The following is a 12615-nucleotide window of genomic DNA, read 5'->3' as shown; positions in this document are numbered from 1 at the left end:
AATAGCTCTTGCTAAGACTTCCAGCACAATATTGAATAAGAGTGGTGACAAAAGGCATCCAAATCTCATTATCTTTTCATTCCAATTTTCCACAAACATTTTGAAGTCTTCTCATACTATTCTAACATTGACACCATCCCTATAAGAGACATAATACTACCAACATTTTGCTTCAGAGGAAATGGAGAGACAGATGTCAAATAATTCACCCATGATCACATAGATAGCCATGGGGACTGATATCAAAAATGACTTCAACTTGATGAGAAAAAGATCAACAGTGAAATCATCTTCATGTTTCATATAATCATGTTGCTGTTGTTAAAAGCTGTTGAGTCAGTTCGGAACCACAGTGACCCTGTATAGGGTTTCCAAGGATTGACTGGTAAGCTTGAGCCACTGACCTTGTGGCTCAAATCTACTTTGTAGTCTCAGCATATTAACCCGCAGCTCCACACAAGGACTCCTTATTTAATCATACACATCAAAAAAAGAAAGTGAAAATAAAGCAAGATATTCCAATATAGAATTCCATCCATCATATAAAGTTACATATAAAGAAGAAGGCTGAAAGAAAATTCTGCCAAATAAGAAGAGTAGGAAAGTTTAGCTAGTAAAGTAATAATATTATGGGTAATGTTTAGGTGTTCTGAAATGTATTATTACTTTAATACTTTTAATAAATAGAAAAAATGCAAACTCTATAAACACAGAACAAACTTAAATTTGATTAAGTGGTTAAGCAATGACAAAAGTGTCACGATATCAAAACAACAAATATTCCTAACTGTAATGAATTATCGTCACTTACAGATCAATACAGGTAGAAGGGAGCAAGCTGATGTCTAGGGAGTTGGTTTTATAAATCACCAGTACTACATACTAAGATTTAGGGAAAGGGCATGTTCCCCAGAGGTTTCACTTCACAACATCTGAACCCCTAAACTATAAGGGAAGCTGGAAAGTTGGTAGAATGAGATTCTCTGTAATAAGCCACAGCCTCTGACAGCTTATATCTGCCACTTTGTCCAATACAACAGGAAAATTCTAATAGCATCTAGTCTAATCCATTGGTTTCCAACACTGTGCACCAGAATCACTTTTAAAAAACACAGTTTGTACAAAGTCAGCTATCTTATTAATTACAGATACTGAGGCCTGTCTAACTTCCATGAATTAGGGTTTCGGATACAGTGTTTAGAGCTGTGTATTCCAAAGATGATGTCTCGGGTGATTGTGAGTCACACTTCTGATAAAGGAACACAAGTCAAAGGTAAGAAGACTCAAGAACAGAGAGGGCTCAAACTTGGATCCTGGAAACTGGGAGAAATTATATAATACTCAGAAAGTTTTAAAAATAATTTCCCTTGATTTTCCATACCATAAAAGAGAGAGAGAGAGAGAGAGAGAGAGAGAGAGAGCGTGCGAGAAAAGAATGCCATTTTCCGTACGAAACAAAATAAAAACCAGAAGGCTGTATTATAAGGCTTAGATCAATATTGCTTTAAGTTAACCTCAGCTAAGTATTTCTAGGATAAAATTCTCTCTAAAAGCTATTTTACAAACTAACTTTATATTTTTATTTTGTTCTACTGATGTTTTCATCCTAGTTTGTGTTAACTATAAGAAGCGATGTTTAATTACAATCTACACAAAAGACACTATGTACAAATCAACACTAACTGTAGAAGTAAGAATTTATAAATTATATAAATCGCACCAGAATTTACAACTAAAAGCAGTTTTAATGAAATGAATGCTCCAGAAAGAGATATTTTGATAAGAGAAAATGGCTGAAGCCTCATAAATGAAAACTTACTTAAGTCCACAGCACCATCTAGTGTTGATGAGAGGTAATGACACGACTACTGCCATCAAGTCAATTCTGACTAATGAGGACCCGATGGGGCACAGTGGAGTCCTGCTGTGGCCATGCACGATAATAATGAGCTGTATTGCAAAGTCAGGTTGAACCACAAGGTCGGCAGTTCAAACTTACCAGTCGCTCCTCACAAACCCTATACAAGGTCGCTATGAATTGCAACCAACTCAATGGCACTTAACAACAACAACGACAAGGGCAGAGTAGGGAGTCTGGTGTGGCAAAGTAGGATAAGCACTAAGCGCAAGGTTGGTGGTTCAAACCCACCAGCCACTCCTCAGAAACCCTATACAGGGTCACTGAGTCAGAACCGGCACAAGAGCACTTAACAACAACAATGCAGCGTAGAACTGCTCCCTGTAGTTGTAAATCTTTACAGGAGCTGAAAACCTCACCTTTCTCTCTCATAATGGCTGGTGGATTCAAACTGCTGAGCAGTACGTCCTAACTCTACTAACACAAAGAAATTTCACATAAAGTACTAAGTGACAAATCTTAAACTTAGGTGAAATATCAGGTTCTTACTCCTATTTCAAAATATAAAACAGTCAAAAATTGAAATACATAAAAAATAAGATACTGGCTAAATAAAACAAAACATTTCAATAACAACAAAAATTCTTAGTAAGTCAAGTAGTTCTGTGCTGAATTTCCAAAATTAATGAAGCCCTCTTCTTAAACAGATTCATACAAATTTGAAGCCAAATTAAAGCAGTAATGTTGATGATGGCAGAATTATGTGTCAATTGAATGATACTTTTATTTCCCCAATTATATTATGGAAGTGTTATGACTTCTCATTCATGTTCAAGTTCCATTAATCTGATGATCTCTACAGGTTGAAAACAAGCTTCCAACTCATGATAACCTTATGCATAACAGAATGAAACACTGCCTGATTCTGCACCAACCTCACAACAGTTGTTACACTTGAGTCCATTGGTGTTGTCCCTGGGAGTCTCTCTCATTTACACTGGGTCTCCACTTTACCAAGCATGATGTCCTACTCCAGGGACTGAGCCCTACTGACAATATGTCCAAAGTATGAGAGATGAACTCTATTCATCGTAGTTTCTAAGGAGCATTCTGGTTGTACCTCTTGAACACAAATGTGTTTGTTCTTCTGGCAGTTCATGGTACATTCAATACTCTTCTCCACTATAAGTTAAATGCATCAATTATTTTACAGTCTTCTTATTCATTGTACAACATTCACATGCATATGAGCCTATTGAAAATACCTTGGTGCACCTTAGTCCTCAAATTGACTTCTTTGCTTTGCTCTTGAATATTTTAAAGAGGTTTTGTGCAGCAGGTTTGCCTAATACAGCATATCATTTGATTTCTTGACTGCTGCTTCCATGAATGTTGATGGTGGGTTCAAGCAAAATTAAGTCTTTGACAAATTCAATCTTTTCTCCATTTATCAAGATGATATTTATTGGTCCAGTAAAGAGGAGTTCTGTTTTCTTTACATTAAGGTGCAGCCCATACTGAAGCCTGTGACCTTTGATCTTCATCAGTAAATATTTTAAGTCCTCTTCACTTTCAACAGCAGGTTGTATCATCTGCATATCGTAGGTTGTTAATGAGTCTTTCTTCAATCCTGATGCCACATTTTTCTTGCATACAATCAAGTTTCTCAGATTATTTGCTCAGCATCCATATTAAATTAGTATGGTGAAAGAATACCACTCTACCACCGAGATACCCTGATTTTAAACAATTCAATGTCCCCTAGTTCTGTTCTAATGACTGCCTCTTGATCTATGTACAGATTCCTCATGAGCACAATTAAGACTTTCAGTATACTTATTCTCCTCAATGCTGTCCATAGCCTGTCATGATCCACACAGTCAAAACCCTTTGTATAGTAGCAAAGCACAGAATAAACATCTTTCTGGTATTCTCTGCTTTCAGCCAAGATCCATCTGATGTCAGCAACGATATTCCTCAGTCCAATTCCTCATCTGAATCCAGATTGAACCTCTGGCAGCTCCCTGTCAATGTACTGTTCCAGCTGTTTTTAAATTTTTCTTTAGCAAAATGTTACTTGCATGTGAGATTAATGATATTGTCCAATGATTTCCACATTCCATTTGGTCATCTCTCTTTGGAATGTCCACAAATTTTGATCTCATCCTATCAGTTGGCCAAGTAGCTGTCTTCCAAATTTCTTGGCATAAATGAATAAGTACCCCCAATTTTGTATCAGTTTGCTGAAAGATTTCAATTAGTATCTCATGAATTCCCAGAGTCTTGTTCCTTGCCAGTGCCTTCAGTGCACCCTGAACTTCCTTCAGTACCACTGGCTCTTGATCATGTGCTACCTCTAGAAATGGATGAACATCAACCATTTCATTTTGTTACAATAAGTCTCTGTATTCTTTCCATCATCTTTTGATGCTTTCTGTAATATTTAACATTTTACCCAAAGAATTCGTCACTAATGCAAGTCAAGTCTTGATTTTTCCCCCCAGTTCTTTCTGTTTGAGAAATGCTGAGCATGTTCTTCTCTTTTGGATTTCTAACTCCAGGTCTTTGCACATTTCATCACAATATTTGACTCTGTCTTCTCGATCTGCCCTTTGAAATTTTCTGTTCAGTTCCTTTACCTCCTCATTTCTTTCATATGCTTTAGAATCTCTACACTGAAGAGCAAGATTTAGCGTCTCTTCTAATTTTTGTCTTACATGTCTTCTTAAGGACCTTTTGCTTTCTTCCTGTATGATGTTCTTGATGTCATCCCACAACTCTTCTGGTCTTCGGTCAGTAAGTGTCTAAAACATCAAATCTGTTCTTGAGATCTCTAAATTCAGGTGGGATATGTTCAGGGTCATATTTTGGCTCTTACAGATTTGTTTTAATGTTCCTCAGTTTCAACCTGAACTCATATAAGAGCAATTGATAGTCTGTTCAACAATCTGCCCTGGCCTTGTTTTGGCTGATGATAGGGAGTTTTCCTACTGTCTCTTTCCACAAATGTAGTCTATTTGATTTCGGTGTATTTCATCTGGTGGTCTATGTGCATAGCTGTCTTTTTTTAACAGCAATAACATACTTTATTTAACCATTAAATTAATATTAGCTATTTGTTCTCCATATCACACATAATATTTTGCTACTGGTAGCGTAGTGGTAATGAATCGAGCTGCTAACCTCAGGGTCACCAGTTCAAAACTACCAGCAGTTCCACAGGAGAAAGATGAGGCTTTCTGCTCCTGTAAAGATGTACAGCCTCGGAAACCCTGTACAGGGTCACTATGAGTCGGAACCAACTCCATGGCACATCAGCATCACCACTATCAATACACTACTGTTTCCAGCATCTGTTTCTTTAGGTTAGATTCCTAGATGTGTAATTATCAGGTAAAAGGGAATGGATTTTCTGAAAGTCGTTGATATATAATGCCAGGATTTCTTTCCATAAAGGATGTAGCCATTTGTATTCTCACAAAAACACATATGATACTATTTTTTAGTGGAGTTTTTCTTTTTTTAAAGAAATGAAAATACAATTCAGAGCAATAGTCTCATTATGTAGAAAACTCTATCATATGTTATATAGAGAGATGTTTGGGTTTAATTCGATTTCCTGGTGAATAGAGATTTATTAAATATACTAGGCATAAATTATTAATTTTCAAATGATTAGAAGAGGATTTTGCAGGATATTGAAGTCAGCACTACAAATGTTCTAGAGTATATCAGTAGGAGAGTGCATGTTACTAAAATAGGTTTTCTTTCTATAGAATGTTGGATACATGAGACTTGATGGATTTCATTCTCTTATCTCATCAATGTGGATGCATCCTCTCGTGGTGAGGAAGAGAAGATGAGAGCTTCTGTGGACAATAAACCTCTGGGTCAGCTACACTCAGTGCACCATCTCCTACATCCTCATGGTAGTCCTGCAAGAGGCTATGATTTGACCCAACTACAGATGTTGAATTAAGAGTTTAAACTAATGAAATGGATAATGAATATCAAATTTGGTCTCGATGGTTCCAAATACCCTCTCTTTCCATTCTAGTGAGTGACATCCATTAAAAAAAACTCATTCATTATGCAACCGAGAGTGGTGCGTTGAGGGAGTCTTGTTGGCCCTAAGCAGTGGGGAGGGGTGTGGCAATGGCACCCTGAGATGAAGCTGAAAGTGGAACCTGTTTATCAGTTGGAGAGATTTTCGATTGTGTGGATCATGACAAGCTATGGACAACATTGCGAAGTATGAGTATTCTGGAACACTCAACGCTACTCACGAGGACTCTGTATATGGACCTAGAGGCAGTTGTTCGAACAGAACATGGAAACACTGCATGGTTTAAAATTAAGAAAGGTGTGCAACAGGGTTGTATTCTTTCTCCATACTTATTCAACCTGTACACTGAGCAAATAATCCGAGAAGCTGGGTTATATGAAGAAAAAAGTGGCATCAGAATTAGAGGAAGACTCCTTAACAACCTGTGAAATACAGATGACACAACTTTGCTTGCTGAAAATGAAGAGGACTTAAAGTATTTACTGATGAAGATCAAAGACCACAGCCTTCAGTATGGATTGCATCTTAATGTAAAGAAAACAAAAATTCTCACCACTGGACCAATAAACAAAATTCTTATAAATCAATGGAGAAAAGACTGAAGTTTTCAAGGACTTCATTCTTCTTAGATCAACTATCAACACTCATGGAAGCAGCAGTCAAGAAATCAAACGATGTATTGGACTAAGGTGCACCTGACCCAAGCCATGGTATTTTCAATAACCTCATACACATGCAAAAGCTGGACAGTGAATAAGGAAGACCATAGAAAAACTGATGCATCAGAGTTATGGTGTTGATAGTTGATAGTCATGGGCTGCCAAAAGAACCAACAGATCTGTGTTGGAAGAAGTGCAGCCAGAGTGCTCCTTGGAGGCTAGGATGGCCAAACTTCGTCTCTAATACTTTAGACATATTGTCAGAAGGAACCAGTCACTGGAGAAGGATATCATGTTTGGTAAGATGGGGGGTCAGAGAAAAAGAAAGACCCCAGTGAGATGGATTGGCAAATGGCAGCATCAATGGGCTCAAGCATGGCAACAAATTGTGAGGTTGGCCCAGGACTGGGCAGTGTTTCATTCTGTTGTGCATAGGGTCACTATGAGTCAGTAGCAACTCGATGGCACCTAACAACAACAACATACTAGAAGGAGAGACATATGCCGGTGTTGTGGTCTGCTCAGGTCCCCATCCTTTCATGTTATAAGCTGAGACTTGAACAAACTACAGTTGGCTGATTGTCAGCCCTGTGTTTGTGAATCTCAGGGTCTGCAGATTACCCATGATGGCTTCTCCTGTCAAACAAGAAAATCTTTCAATGTGCTCCATCCCACTTTGTATCTGGTTTCTACAGTTGCATTGACACTAAAAGGCTCCTGAACAGTGACAGTGAGTGATGTGCTGCTGGTTACCATGAGACAGACATTGGCAGGCATCTCAGGAGCTCTGGCATGCTCGAAGCCCATTTTCATGAGTCTGTAGAGCTGGTACCTCCACTCCCAGGCTTTCAGTTGTTTCTCTTTCTCTGTGTTATTCATACTGAAGCCTTCATTCTCCACCTGGGCAGACAGTTCACTCACCAACTCCTGGGCTTCCTGGACCAGAGTGTTGAGGTGCAGATCTCAATATTTTCTGGCTTTCCAGGCTGGCAAAATGTGTACTTTCTCGGGCCTCTATTGTTAGAAAAATTCAAGTGATGGGAGCGTTGTTGGTCATGAGGCAATGTCCAGGGGTGTCAACCCCTCACTTTTGGGTATGTTGAGATCCGATCTTCTGGTGAATACTGATACAGAAGTATCTGCACAACGTCTATGTCCTGCTGTTTAATGGCTACAAACATGGCTTCATTGCCTTGGAAATTTTCTTGAGTCTTAGCCAGGCAGTTCTTGTTCTGAAATAGGACTCATCAAACAAAGAATGGCTTCCCTTCAATTTCTACGCGAGGTTCCTGTACAGGTGTTTGGCAGCATTGGGAGAGGATGGATGCTATGCTTTTTTGACTGGGATAGATGTAAATTCTGCATTTGTTGGGTTATTTTCACATGGCAGTTCCAGTTTAGGTTGCTCGTGGCAGCAGAGGAACAAGTTGTTGGTAATTGTCCACTACGTTCATTCAATAAGTCACATGACTTTGCTTTCTCCTGTGAAGGCTCTAAGAAAAGCAAGCAAACCTCCTTCATATTATTTCACTGCACGTGAAATGCCTGTCTTTAAAGGGAAGACTGTGGGACAGCTTCAGCCTGCCTTTACCTTTCCCTAGCCTGTGAGCTGCCTCCAGTAGCTGCTGCTGCTATTATTACTTTTCCTGTTGCAAGTAAAACAAATCTTCATCGACAGAGATGGTTTTCCTTGGGGCTGCTTTGTCTGAGATTCTGCAGATCAATACAGACTTGTTTATATTGCATAATCATCTTTCATGTTGCATAAAAAAGGCATTTGCTGTGAAGAAGTCATTGGTCTTGCAAAATTCTACCATGCAATCTCCATCATCCTTTCTATCACCAAGGCCATATTTTACATGGACTGATCCTTTATCTTTGTTTCCAACCTTTACATTCCAATTGCCAGTAATTAACAACACATCTTGACTGCATTTTTGATCAACTTCAAACTGAAGAAATTGGTAAAATCCTTCAGTTTCACCACCACTGGCTGTAGTGGTTGGTCATATATTTGAAATTCTTTCTGTGTGTACCCTGTATTATCCCTATTTTTTCATTGATGACCTCTATAATTCTGGGATATACATTTATGCCTCTAATTCATGTTGATTTTTGTATATGGTATGAGATAAAAGTCATGTTTCAATCTTTTGCATATCGATTTCCAGTTCTACCAGCATCATCTGTTGAAGACACTATCTCCTCCCCATCCAATGTACTTTGGCACTTTGTCAAACATCAGTTGGCTCTATGTGGATGAGTTAATTTCTAGATTCTCAATTCGGTTCCATTGATCTATGTATCTTTCATTGTACCAGGCTGTTTGATCACCATAGCCATATAGTAAATTTTGAAATCAGGGAGAGGCCTCCAACTTTGTTCTTCTTCTTAAGCAGTGCTTTGCTTACCTGGAATTTTTCTTTTCCATATAAAGTTTAAAAAAATTTTTTTCATCTCTTTAAAAATGTCATTGGAATCTGGATTTGGATTGCATTATATCTGTAGATTGCCTAGGGTAGTTGTAACATTTTCACAATGTTAAGTCTTCCTATGCAGAAACATGGTATATTCTTCCATTTTTGCAAATCTCTTTTGGTTTATTGTAGTAGTGTTTTGTAGTTTTCTTTGTATAGGTCTTTTGTTTCTCTGGTTAGATTTATTCCTAAATATTTTATCCTTTGGGCCTTTTCAGCACTGTCATTATTAGTATAGAGGAAACTGACTGAGTTTTGTATGTTGATCTTGTACGCTGCCACTTTGCTGAATCCTCCAATGAGTTATAGTAGTTTTATATATTTTGGAGCTCTTTCATTGGGAGCATAGATATTTATTATGGTTATGTCATCTTGTTCAATTATCCCTTTAATGATAAGATAATGCCCATCTTTATCTATTATGCTGGGTTTTGCCTTAAAGTTTATTTTATCAGAGATTAATACTGCCACTCCTGTTTGTTTTTTATTGCAATTAGCTTGGTATATTTTTTTTTCCATCCTTTGACTTTTAATATGTTTTTGTCTCTGTAAGTGAGATGTGTCTCTTGCAAATAGCATATTGAAGGATCTTATTTTATCCATTCTGCTACTCTCCATCTCTTAACAGGTGCATTTAATCTGTTTACATTCCATGTAATTATCGATAAGTATGGATTAATTGCTACCATTATGGCTTTTTGGGGGTGTGTGGTGTTGCTGCTTTGTTCTGTGTGTCTTCCTTTGTTGAGTTCATGCTTTTTGTGTTCTTTCTTGTGAGTTTCCTCATAGTTTTAATGTTTCCGTGTTCTTCTTGGATTCTAATTTTCTTGGTATGTTGTGAAGTGTTAATTTTCTTTGAGGTTGCCTTATAGTCCATTAACTTCTCTCCATTTAGTGCAGTCTACTTTATCCTGTAATCTACCTGACCTTCTCACCATCTGGATCTCTGTTCCTAAGTGTTTACCTTCTTTTACAATGTAATTGTTTTGATCATAGACTGACCTCCCAGATTCTCTGATTTTGTCCTTATAGTTTTGTTCTGTTCTCGACAATTCCTTCAGTCGATTTAATTCTGGGAGGTGCTGCCACGTATGTTAATCTCTGGTAGTTGTCTGTTCTTGTTGGTTCTCAGCCTACAAAACTCCCTTTAGGATCTTTTGTAGTACAGGCTTGGCTTTGGCAAAATCCCTTAGCTTCTGTTTATCCTGGAATGTTTTTATTACACCATCGTATTTGATTTATAGCTTTGCTGGATAAAGGATTCTTGGTTGGCGGTTGGGTTTTTTTTTTCCTTTCAGGGCTTTATATATGTCTCCCCATTGCCTTGTTGCTTGTATGGTTTCTGCTGAGAGATCCTAGCTTAATATGACTTGCTAGCCTTTGTATGTTACACTTCTGTTTTCCCTAGTTGCTTTCAGGGGTGTCTCCTTATCTTTGATTTTGGAGAGATTGATTATGATATGTCTCAGTGATTTTCTTTTGGGGTCTATACTTCCTGGGGTTTGTTGAGCTTCTTGAATGTTTATCTTTTCACTTTCAGGATGTTAGAGAATTTTTCTTCCAGCAGTTCTTCAACTATTTCCTCTGTGAACTTGTGTGATTCCTCTTGTTCTGGAATGCCAATAATTTTTAAGTTATTCCTCTTCATGTTGTCCAACATGAATGTTAGACCTTCTTCAGATTTTTTTTTTATCCTTTTTTCTATTTGCTCTTCTATCAAACTGGTATTGAAAGATTTGTCTTCCAGCTCACTGGTTCTGCCTTCCATCTCTTCTATTCTATTCCTTTGCCCTTTCAGAGTATTGTCTATTTCTGATATTATATTATTGATCGTTTGGACCTCTTTCTGTAGGCTTTGAATTGTTTCAAAGGGTGTATCTATTTTATTTGATTGTTCTTATAGCACTTTCCTGACATCTTCCTTATTTTTCTCAACTCCATTGTAAAGTTTTTTGAAAAATTTTATAATCATTTTTCTGAATTTCTTCTCAGGCATTTCAGGACCTGCCCTCTTTCCAGAATGGAGTCCAAGTCTACCTCTAGGTTGTTTGTCTCAGACATTTTATCTAATTTCTGGACATGTGCTGATATGGTCATCTGCTTTTGTTTCTTGGACATGTTTAGTGTTTAACTGTGGCCTTAATACTTAATTGAGTATGTGTTTTGGTATTTTTTATGCTTTCTGATTGCTTCCAGATAGATGTGATCAGGATGTGGGCTTCCCTTTTCACTCTTCTTATTGCTTAACTCAGAGTAACTTTCACAGGTGTTGTCTGCCTCCCTGGTATATGGTAGTTTGGCGGACACCATCCTGCCAGGGAACGGAACAGTGAGAAGCCTTATGTATGAAAAGTTCATTGTTTAGCAAAGCGACAATGAACATCCCCTTGGTTGGCAAAGCCACAAGGGGTATTTCATGCAGGGGCCCCGCGGTTTCTAGCTTTTCCTTGGAAAAATAGTTTATTTCTGATTTCCTTATAAGAAGTTTTAGAAAATCTTGAATAATTATTAGATACTTTTTAGTAGTAACAAAATATAAAATATACTTTAAACAAACCTCACGTTATAATAGTTGCCTGCTAACTTTAACACCATATTCAATCTTATGTAGTTACAAAAATTGTTTTTCACATTAACAATAAGTTTCAACATTAGAGATAACCACGCTAGCTAAAGTTTTAGCAATTCAAGCTTAAGATTGTAAGAACCATTCCATGTAGTTTCAGTCAAGGACATTAAGGCCTTTAGAAAGCAGCTTAGAAACAGTCAAGGGCAGTGGGAGCTTAAGAACAGAAGTAAAAATTTGATTAGAGGTTTTGAGAAATTGTTAGTATAAAGAGAATTGCTGCTTTGTTCTTAACTATGAAACTTTAGGGTACTTTTATGTTCTTGTTTTTATTGTTAAATCAATTATATGTATGACCAGTTATAGTAAAAATTATGTTTTTGATTGTGAGTTGTTATTAATGAATCTATAGAAAGTAATAGATGTTAGTAAAGTTAGAAGTTAAGATGTAGAACTTTGTTTAAAATAAACCTGACATTTTAAAGAGGATTAGAGAAAAGCAAATCAAGGCCAAACTAGATATTTTAGGAGCGATTAGAGAGAAACAGAGCCGCTTACAGAGGACAGACGTTATCGGAGTGGCTAGGGAGTGTAGAGACGCAGAATGTTTGTTGACCTTGTGTTCCTCTTGTACCTTTGATGTAAGAATATAATATTTGATTGATTTGTAACTGTTTGTACGCGACTATTGTGAGATCATAGTATATCCTAAAAGGTATATAAGAAGCAAAAATTTTAAGTAAAGAGAGAGTCATCATCACCATCATCTGCCTGAGACTCAAAACGACCCATTGACTCTGTGTAATTTATTCCGCCGACTCCACATCCTCCTTCAAGAGCCTCCTAATAATCTGTTGAGGCTGGTCCCGGCAGCAGCTGGTATTTGTTCTTACCTGGGTTTTGGTGTTTTATAGAGTGTGATTGTAGCTTGACTATATGGCAGCAGTTGCTGTCTCTTCTTGGGTAATATAGGGAGAGAAAGAGTCCCC

The 12615-nt window shown here is 37.5% G+C and overlaps 1 pseudogene; it reads right to left on the bottom strand.

Annotated features, from left to right (window-relative positions):
* The window catches only part of LOC102814751, a 127651-nt pseudogene that overhangs the window by 26778 nt on the left and 88258 nt on the right, over window positions 1-12615 (bottom strand).

This window comes from Chrysochloris asiatica, unplaced genomic scaffold (assembly GCF_000296735.1).
Source record: "Chrysochloris asiatica unplaced genomic scaffold, ChrAsi1.0 scaffold00174, whole genome shotgun sequence".
NCBI classification, from domain to species: Eukaryota; Metazoa; Chordata; class Mammalia; order Afrosoricida; family Chrysochloridae; genus Chrysochloris; species Chrysochloris asiatica.
This window is presented reverse-complemented; position numbering and strand designations above follow the sequence as displayed.